The 10,787-nt window shown below is 39.7% G+C and overlaps 1 long non-coding RNA gene across 1 annotated transcript; it reads left to right on the plus strand.

The window, feature by feature from the left end:
• The first annotated feature begins 1,173 nt into the window (after nucleotides 1–1,173).
• On the plus strand, nucleotides 1,174–10,262 carry LOC141414110 (uncharacterized). Its single transcript, XR_012439200.1, has 6 exons — nucleotides 1,174–1,274; nucleotides 2,016–2,095; nucleotides 2,587–2,689; nucleotides 5,079–5,197; nucleotides 6,400–6,488; nucleotides 10,190–10,262. It is a non-coding gene; the product is annotated as an uncharacterized lncRNA (long non-coding RNA).
• The last annotated feature ends 525 nt before the right edge of the window (nucleotides 10,263–10,787 follow it).

The raw sequence follows: 10,787 nt of genomic DNA on the forward strand, positions 1-10,787 counted from the left end.
CCTGGTGGCTGACACCTGTAATCCAAGCTACTTGGGAGGATGAGATCTAGAGGATCGGGGTTCCAGGCCAGCTTGGGCAAAAAAAGCTTGCGAGACCACATCTCAACCAATAAAAAGCTTGGCACGGTGGTGCATGCCTGTCATGCCAGTGACTGGCAGGTAGGAAGCTTAAAATAGGAGGATCACTGTTCAGGTTGGCCTGGGCAAAAAGTGAGACCCTATTTCCAAAATAACTCAAACAAAAAGGGCTGGGAACATGGGTAGAGCACCTGCTTCACAAACATGAAGCCCTGAGTTCAAAACCCCAGTACTGCCTTTTTTTTTTTTTTAACTTTTTGGAGGAATGTCTATTCAGATCTTTAAACCCATTTTAAAATTGGGTTATGTATTTATTTATTATTGAGTTCTGTATATATTTTTCAAACTAACTCTTTAGCAGATATATAGTTTGTAAATGTATTCTCCCATTCTGTAGGTTGTCTTTTCACTCTTGGTTGTTTCCTTTGCTGTGCAGAAGTTTTGTAGCCTGGTGTAGCTCCTGTGCCTATTTTTGCTTTTGTTGCCTGTGCTTTTGAGGCCTGATTTAAAACACTCTTTGGACAAATCAAGGTCATGAAGCTTCCCCTACTATGTGTAATAGTTTCAGGTCTTATATTTAAGTCTTTGATCCATTTTGAGTTGGTTTTTATGGAGGAGATAAGGGTCTAATTTAAATCTTTTGCAGGTGTTTATCCAGGTTTCTCAGAGCCACTTATTGGGAAAATTGTCCTTTTTCCAGTGTGTGTTCTTAGAACCTTTGTGAAAATCTGTTTATATTTAACTTTCTACCAAATCACTTCTTTCTTCCATACTCTCCTCACGCTTCACATTATGTTTTTCCAGTTCTATCAATACCCCAAGGAATTGTACCTTAAAAAATTAATCATGCTTACTTATTGGTCTGTTTCTGAAACTAGAGAAAAATGGCATTAATCCTAAAATAAAAGCAAAATTGATCAAGAGTCTGAGTAAGAATTTTGGGTTATCTGTTTTTTTTCAGTCTTAATTTGAGGCATTGAATTGACTTGGCTTTATTGAGACTGAATAACTTTGGCATTAAAGTGCTTTATAAATAATGGTGTTGCATGCAAGATATGGGTGGTAGTGCCGTTCTAAATTTTGTTTCTATTCACACAGAAACTTCAGTGCAAAGAAAAATAAACAGAAGAGAAAGAAACAAAACCAATTTGGAATGGAGTCAGGACATCTGGGCCGAAACCTAGTACTCTCTGCATGTATGGAAATATCCCTGAAACCCATTATTTTGAACAATTAATACATGCCAGTAATAAAAAAGAATGTTAAAAAAAGAAACCCAGCACTGCCAAATCAGAGTGACAGGAGCAGCAAACATTGGTTGAGTGTCTACTATGTATCAGGTGCTTTTTTTTCTAGGCTTCTCACAGACTTACTAGCTATAGGAAACTCCATCATCTTCCTGAAATTTAGCTGTAAATGAAAATAATAGCATTTTTTCATCTTCATAAGCTGTTATGTGACTCAAATGAGCTACTAAGTAAAATGAACAAAACTAAATTTCATGGCTCTCTTATTATAGATGTGGTTCTAATTAATATTTTACATGTTACTTTTTAACTCTGCTACACGGTAGGTACTACAAACAAAAGGATGCAGAGACTTCAAGTATCTTGCTTAGTTAGCATGAACCAAAGCATGTATTTGAATGAAATGACATGTTAAGGTGATTTGTGTATCTGTTATGCACATAATATTATACTCACTATTTTTCAACAGAAAGATCTCAAGGAAAGAGGGCTTGGGAAAGCTGGTAATCTCCAGGGTCTTCAGTTAGGAGCACACCAGAATTTGCATCAAGTTTGATAGTGCTGAACAAACAAACAGCTCTTGGAAACTGGAGCTCAAAGCTATAAACTTCCTATTTCTATCTGTTTATTTGGGCAGCTCACTGACAGTACAATTCCTGAGTGCTTCTATCTCTTTTCTCTTGCTGTCAGGTTTCTGCAAGTTACTCCACCTCCATTTGTTTCCAGCTTAAGGTCAGCTAAGGATTCCAGCCTTCTGGAAGCAAAGGCATGTGAGTAGGTTGCAGTAAGATGCAAATGAAAATACAAATAAAAGTGACCAAGTGTATTTTTATATTGAGAATAAACACCATGCACTAGACTAGATTTCCCCCCTCCACTTCTGATTTGGTGTTATTGAGACGAGGTCAAGAGGTGGCGATGTTAAGGTGGATGGGTGGAGAACAGCAGCGGGGCTGGTAATCTAATTCTCATGCATACATGAAACAGGGAAGGAGCTTTCACTATGTCTTTAATTTTGATGAACGAGGATCAATTTGGTTATGAGGAAGAGATGAGATCTTAGGAGAAGGTGACCTTACTCCCCATTTTTGAGTTTATAATAGCTGCTCAAAAAAGTTGTAAAAGGGAATTCCATGCTGAGTAAGAGAGTGAATCAAATGACCTCTGTGATTTGAACCATGTACTTCATGACTGCATCTTAAGTCCTATATGGGAAAGGCCAGAAGAATATCTTACCCTCTTTTTTATTCATCCCTCTCAGAATTACCCACTTTATGTCATGGCATAATCAGTGAGTACTCTGGAACCAGACCACTTGGGTTTGAGTCTCAGCTCTACCACTTATACTATCTGGACGATTCTGGGTAAGTTACTTAACCTCAGTTTACTCCTCTATAAAATGGGGATAATATTGTTGTGTGTGAGACCCATATGTTAGGGACTTGGCCCTCAAATTGGTATCCCAGCCCCTTCCTCTTTCTATCTTCCATTCCCAGCCATGACACGAATGGCTTCATTCCATCGTGTGTTGTCTCCATGATGTGCTGCCTCACCACAGGCCCAAAAGCCATGGGGCCAATTGATCATGGACTGAAACCTCCAAAAGTGTGAGCCAAAATAAGTCTTTCCTCTTTATAAGTTTGTTGTCTCAGGTAATGTGTTACAATAATGGAAATAATTGTAATACATACAGATCCTTCCTCACATTGGGAGGATTAACTAGTCAGACATTATATAAAATGCTCAGAACAGTGTCTGGCATACAGTAAGCACTTAATAAAAATAATTACTTTTTGTTGTTAAATTGCCAAGCAAGTAACTATCACTTAAATTGTTATTATTAGTTTTACTTCTTGTCTATAACACTGTAAGCCTCAGTCTTTTCACGCTTGACCATGTTCCTCTGTCCACTACAACCTGTCCTTCAGTTTTCTGCCAAAGTAACTTTTCCCACAGACACCGTTAGCCATTTCTTTCTCCACTCACAGTCTGTGCTGACCTCATATCGAACAGACAATAAACTCATCCTTTGATTGTTTCCATCACACAAGCTCAGCCATGTTCTCCAGACATTCATTTTATAGAGAGGAAACAGTTTCAGAGAGAGCAGCACCACCTACTGGACAAATTAAGCACCACGGGCATAACATTGTAGAGTTTTAGAATTTAGAATTTTCCATACCAGGTAGGGCCATGGTTCTCAAACTTAATTACATGCTCAAATCACTTTTTTTGGACACAAGATCTGTTTGTGTAGCCTAGGCTGGCCCTAAACTCACTGCATAGCCCAGGCTGGACTGGAATTTGTGATCCTTCTGCCTCAGCCTCCCAAGGGCCTATCCCAAGGGCCAGGATAACAGATGTGTACTACCATGACTGCTTTTGAATGACTTTTAAAAAAAGTGTAACCATAATTTTTATTACTAAGCAAACACTGTGGAATTATGCGGGCTTTCATACATATATGTACTGGGCACAACAATTTTTAAAATTTAATTTGACAATTATATATTTATTAATATGCATATACAATATGATGTTATAATGTGTATACATTAAATCAAGCAAATTAACATAGTGTTACCTCATGTACTTATTGCTTTGTGTTGCAGATGCTTGAAATGTACTCTTTTAGTAATTTTGGTCTATACAAGAAATTATTATTTACTGTAGTCACCATGCTGTGCAATATCACTAAACAGCCTCACTTTGAGAGCTGGGTCTCCACCCCAGGCCCACGTAGAAAGCAAATCAACAGTTATGAAAGCTCAGCCTCATCACGCCCATTCTTGAGGGCTTCAGGGTTTTCCCTCTGGAGCCTCCCACCTGGACCTCTTCCTCCCATGTAGCAGCAGTGGCCCAGCCTCCCTTCTCTTTCCAGCCCGCCAGCCTCATTCTCTCCACGTCTCATTCCCGCTCAGAAATCTACAGAAAGTAAAGGTATTCTGGGCTAAGAATGTAAGCCCTCGCAAGTGGTGAGCGCTTGCCTAGTGTGTGCAAGGCCCTGGGTTTAAGCCCCAGCACCACAATAAAACAAAACCAAACAAAAGGAATCTGTTAAAATAAATGTGAGAGCTGAGAAAATGCACACTTTAAATTATAAACTTTGAAATTAAATTCATTATAACTATCAATACAGAAGTTTAGGAAAGTGAAAAACAAATGTCCTTTCATTTTTGGTCCTTCACGCCCAATCAAAATCTTTCATTCCCATGGCCACGGTTGACAGCTGGGATGAATCCTTTAGGATGCTTTGTCTATACCAAACACCCTTATACTCTTTAAAAAAATCTTTTCTTCTTTCCTTCCTTCCTTCCTTCCTTCCCTCTCTTTCTCTTTCATGGTACTGGGATTTGAATTCTCAGGGTTTCGTGCTTGCAAAGCAGGTGCCAGTCCTTTTTGATCTGGTTGTTTTTGGAGATGGGGTCTCTTGAACTATTTCCCCAGGTTGGCCTCGAACTGCGATCCTCCTGATCTCAGTCTCCCAAGTGGTTAGGATCATAGCTACCAGTGCCCTACTTTTTTTTTTTGAAAAGAAGTCTTGCCATGTTGCCCAGGCTGGTCTAAAACTCTTGAGCTCAAGTAAGTAATCCTCCTGACGCAGATGGGACTGTAAAAACATTTTATTGAGGCATAATAGGTGTAAAATTAATTGCACATAATAAAAGTGCACAATCTGATATTTTTCACATATGTTCACACCTGTAAAGCCCTCACCACATAACACATCTATCGCTCCTCCAACTTTGAAAGCAGGAAGACCACCTGGGGACCTTCAACTCTGCAGATATGAAACATTTGCCTCGTTTGAGTGATTGTTAAGAACAACACGTGGAGATCACTCCAAACCCAAATTCTATTTCTAACAGTGGGTGAGTTGAGTGTGTAAGTGTTTTCTGTGTGTATATTCATTTCACGAGGTTTGACATGAAAAAAAATCACCTTCAGCCACTCCCATCCCTAGTGGACAGTTTGACACTAAGATGGTTTGGCTGTATCCCAAGTACATCTGCGACATCAGCTGTGTTTTGCAAGGCAGAGGTACATGTTGGAGCTGACTTTGATCCATTCATTCTAAGATTCAGTTTCAAGGCAGAGTGGATAGAAGACCATGGAAGAGTTACCAAAGAGTCATGGATAGTATTTCACCATGAAAAATGTTTACATGGTTTTAGAATGCAAACTTAGACAATAATTGTAGAGCAGCCACAATCAAAGAAAAGGTGTGTGTTTATGTGCCACTTAAAAGATTTTAAAGAATCCCCACATATCTGATTTGATCTTCACAATAACCCACAAAGATGGTGCAGATGTTCTCACCTCATCTCCATTTTAAATGAAAGGAGACAGAGGCAAGGGGTTGCTTAACTTACTGTGCTTCCTGTTTTAAAATCAGGACTTCTTACTTCTAGTCCTGCGTTTTTTTTTTTTTTTTTTTTTTTTTTCTGAACACTGGGGTTTGAGCTCAGGGCCTTGTGCTTGCTAGGCAGGCGCTCTACCACTTGAGCCACACCCCCAGTCCTTTGTGCTTTGGTTATTTTTGAGATAAGGTCTCACTTTGTGCCCAGCTGTCCTGGACCTCCATCCTCCTATTTATACCTCTTGCGTAGTTGCCACCACACCCAGCTTTTAATCGGTTGACGTGGACTCTTGTGAACTTTTTGCTTGGACAGGCCTTGAACTGTGATTTTCCAGATCTCTACCTCCTGAGGAGCTAGGATTGTAGACATGAGCCACCACTCCGAGCGTAGGCCTATGTGCTTACATCACACAACACACCCCTACTCCTAACTTTCATCCCAGTTTTCAAGGAAAACTGAACTCTAATGAGGCAAAGTGACGCACCCCACGTGGCATGCTAAGTCAGTGGTGGTACCAGGAAAGCCTCTGGACCCTTTATCATCACTTACTTTTTGACCCCAGTTCTTTTTTTTTTTTTTATTGTTTTATTATTCATATGCGCATACAAGGCTTGGGTCATTTCTCCCCCCTGCCCCCACCCCCTCCCTTACCACCCACTCCACCCCCTCCCTTTCCCCCTTGACCCCACTTCTTCACTTTGCTTTCGCCCTAGCAGTGACAACACCATCAGTGAAAAACAGAGAAGTGATGGAACTCGCTGGAATGATTGCTCTGCCTGTGAAGCAGGAAAAGCTGTCTCAGGTGATTCTAGAACCTGCCATTAGTACTAGTGCTCCAGGTTAGGGCCTGACCCTGAGGCTGAGGCAACAGAAGTCAGGAGGAGGAAACATGACTTTGACACTTCAGACCGGCTCCTCAGTTTTCCCCAGGTTTGACTGTGACAATCGTCTCAGATCCCTGGGATGCCAGGCTGAGGGGGGCCACTCCAGCAGGCTTGCTTCACACCTGCTTCTGTCCAAGGGAAATGGGAAAGGTCACTGTGGGGCTGTGGGTTTTCATGACACACCTCTGTCAAGGCTGAGACCTGTTTCCCAAGCAGCTCTTACAATTTGAGCCTTGGTGCTAACCACACTAGTAGAGTAAGAACATTTTATTGCCTGGTCTTAGTTCCTGCTTTGGGGTGTTTTAATGAAGATTTGATCATTCTCTAAGGGCTGAATCCAGGCACAAGAGTTTCCTGGAAATATAAAAATGTCACCTGGACTTGCTTTGCACTTAGGTAACCCTTGTTGGAGCAACTTAGTTTGAAAGAAACCAGGAGACCCTTTTAGTCCAAATATTTTAAGCCATTTAATTATCAAACTTTCACAAACTAGAGTGGTTCTTTTGTAATTGATTAAGTTTTCTATGACTGCAATCTCTGGAGAAATTCATTGCTTCATAAAACCAATTTAAAAGTGAATGTTCACCTAGATTCCAGATTTATTTTCACCATATTCTTAATATTTCCAGGAAATACTGGCTTTTTAAAAATTGTTGGGTGGACAACTGGAATTTTCAAATAACAGAACACAATTTTCTCTGAATATTTTTATCTAAGAGGAAAACTTTTTGCTGTATAAACAACAACAGTTTCAAATTCCTAAATCTGAATTGCAGACTGTTGTGTAAGCTTACATCTCACTCCATCTATAGTCTTCAAAGTGGGGTCTTGAAGTACAGTAAGAATATATAGTGGAGAGAGATATGGCCATAAAGTTAAGAAGTAACCCAAGATATAAATCAGGCTGAAAGAGGATTGGGTGAGAATAGATTCTTAGAAGGTAAACTTCTTTTGCCCTGTTTGTGAAACTAGCACTTCAGGCACCAAAGGGACTGTAGGTGGAAGGAGCTTGGTGATTATAATCTTAACAAAATTGCTGGAGTCAACTGACTTAGAAAACATAAATGAAAGATCTTGACCTCTGTGGAGACCTTAGTCCAGGAAGGCTAGCCAGATGTCAGAACGAGAGAAAGCACATTTAACAAGACACAGGCTCATCTAAGACCGTCCAAGAAACATTGAAAAATGGTTTAAATCTTCATGGACATTTCTACAAAAGGTGTAAAAGAATGATTGTATTCTTTGACAAAGCAAAATATCCTAAAATTCCTCATCAGTGACTCATTGTATTAGTTACTTTTTTGTCACTGTGTCCAAAACACCTGACCTAAACAACTTAAAGGAGTGAAGATTTATTCTGACTCATGATTTCAGAAGGTCAAGTCCGTGGTTGCTTGGCCCCATGCCCTTGGGGAGGACATGATGGTGGTGGGAAGAGCTTTTTCACCTTTGTGGACTAGATGGTAGTGTGCTGTAAGTGCTAATTTTAAAATTTTTGGTAATTTTACTATGGTTATATAAGTCTACTACAATGTTGTTCTGATAAAATACACACTGAAGAATTTAACTAAAAAAATAGATGCCTCTTGCTGATTTGTGGAGAAAGGAGTCCAGGGAACATAAAGAAGAAGCAGGAAGCCATTAGGAAGCGATTTAAATAATCCTACCAAGAGAAAAACAAAGCTCTGCCTGGACAGTAGTTATAAAATGGTGAGAAATGCCTGACTTTGTTCTGAAAGTAGAACCAAAAGGATCTGCTGATGAATGGGCTGTGGATGAAAGAGAAAGAGCCAAGGATTCTCACCTGAGCAACTGGGAGAAGGAGGTGGTGATGTCATTTAGCCAAAAGGGGAAGGCTGAGAGAGGAGGAGGTGTGGGTTGGAGGGACTAGGATTTTAATTCATGATTGCACATTGTAGCTTGATAGCCTTTTCTGAAGTGCAGCTCTGATGGTCCCATTCCCCTGACTGACAATTCAGTTTCTTCAGTAGTGAAATGTTACCTCTGAAGGACCCAAGGTCTTCAGGTGTGCAGTCAACATCTTTCTCAGCTTGGCCTCACCTGGACTTTACAAAAGCAATAATTTTTTCTTCAATATTCCTTTTGTTTCAATGTAATAGTTACTTATTAACTCTTCTCCTATTGATGTTTCCCAAAGCAGAATTTCTATATTGGACTGTTGTTGGTATGAATGATTATTTTAGACAGCACTTACAGAAATATTTTTATTTTGTGGTCATGTGCTAATTTTAACGCATATTATAAAACATCACGTGTGCATTAGACCTATGATTGCATGAATGTTATTACTAGTACAAGCCTTGGTAAAATAATGAATTAAAGTCAATCTAAAGAAAACATTAAGGATAGGTGAAGTGGCACATACTTGTAAATACTAGCACTCTGGAGGCTGAGGCAGGAGAATTTTGAGTTCAAGGCCAGCATGGACTACATAGAGAGCCTCTCTCTCAAAAAAAGTCAATCAATCAGGCTGGGGAAGGGTGACTCAAGTGGTAGAGTGCTTGCCTAACCAGCAGAGGCCCTGAGTTCAAACTTCAGTACTGTAAAAAAATAAAACCATGAAAAAATATCAACTAATCAAATAATCGAAAAAGAAAAACAGTATATAAGACTGTACATACTAATATTACTAAGAAATGGCCAAAATGAGGTAGTATATGTAATGTGAAGTTTGGGAACTACAGTGCAGTATACTATTAGACTTTAACCAGAAATAATTATTATTATGTAAAATTTTAAGTGTGCCAAATTAGAGAGAACATATCTATTACTTAGCTTAAACCTGTCTCATGTCCAGAATGAAGGTCCCTCTGTTTCCTGAGCTTAGTGGACAGAAGATCCCATGGGATTCTTGTGCCATAGGTCCTTATTTAAAATGAAGGGCTTTACGAGAGCACACAAGGGAGGGGTGAGGATAAGTAAGACACCTAAAAAACTAGCTAGCATTTGTTGCCCTTAACGCAGAGAAACTAAAGCAGATACCTTAAAAGCAACTGAGGCCAATAGGAAAAGGGGACCAGGAACTAGAGAAAAGGTTAGATCAAAAAGAATTAACCTAGAAGGTAACACCCACGCACAGGAAATCAATGTGAGTCAATGCCCTGTATAGCTATCCTTATCTCAACTAGCAAAAACCCTTGTTCCTTCCTATTATTGCTTATACTCTCTCTTCAACAAAATTAGAAATAAGGGCAAAATAGTTTCTGCTGGGTATCGAGGGGGTGGGGAGGAGAGGGAGAGGGTGGAGTGGGTGGTAAGGGAGGGGGTGGGGGCAGGGGGGAGAAATGACCCAAGCCTTGTATGCACATATGAATAATAAAAGAAAAAAAAAAGAAGGATGGAAAAAAAAATAAAATGAAGGGCTTTAACTACTCACCAAAGAATGGAACTTGATCATTTGATAATAAGATGTTGATAAAATAATTTGGATAGAGAAATAATGCTGTGAAAGGATTGCATCTCAGTTTAGAAAGGATTTATTTAGATAGTAGCAGAGTAGTATCCTAAGGTATACTGGCTGAGACGATTTTTGTAGTTGGTTTGAATAGCACTAATTGTTAAGAACCATACCTTTGTATGTCATTGTGGTTCCGCTTAGGTCTCAGCAGCGGAAACACTCGCTTCCTCATTACTATGGCAGACTCTCTGGGAAGAGCAGAGTCAGGTAAGAATCCAAGACGGTAAGAATCCAGATTTTGCTGTTTTCTAGTTCTGTGGTCTTGGATAAATCATATTAACTCTCTGAGCCTTCTTTTCGTTTTCTAAGCAGGGTGTTTTCTATCCAGATCCAATGAAATCATAACAGTTCTTGTAATTATGACTGTATTCCACAACCATTTTTCTGTCTTTAGATAAATGGCTGTGGTTATTTGACTTTCTTTTATAATGCTCCTCACCCTCCAAGTCTGTGTTTTTTTAACTTGGATGGGTGAGGGCATAGGAAAACTGTGGAGGTGTTCCTTATCAGTGACAGAAGGGATAAATAACAGGAATTTATAGTCTCTTGCTTCTGGGGGATCAGCAGGTTACTTTCTGTGGGTTTCTGTTACGGATTTGGAAATAAGTAAATCCAGCGTGAGGGAGGGGATGATGCTGGTGAAGTTCCTCCATTCAGTTGGCAGAAATAAGAGCACGTTGAAACATACAGCAATAATTCTCCTGGCATGCTTCGTACAGAGAAGTTGTGGGGTCCTGTT

The sequence above is a fragment of the Castor canadensis genome, chromosome 11, assembly GCF_047511655.1.
Source record: "Castor canadensis chromosome 11, mCasCan1.hap1v2, whole genome shotgun sequence".
Classification (NCBI taxonomy): domain Eukaryota; kingdom Metazoa; phylum Chordata; class Mammalia; order Rodentia; family Castoridae; genus Castor; species Castor canadensis.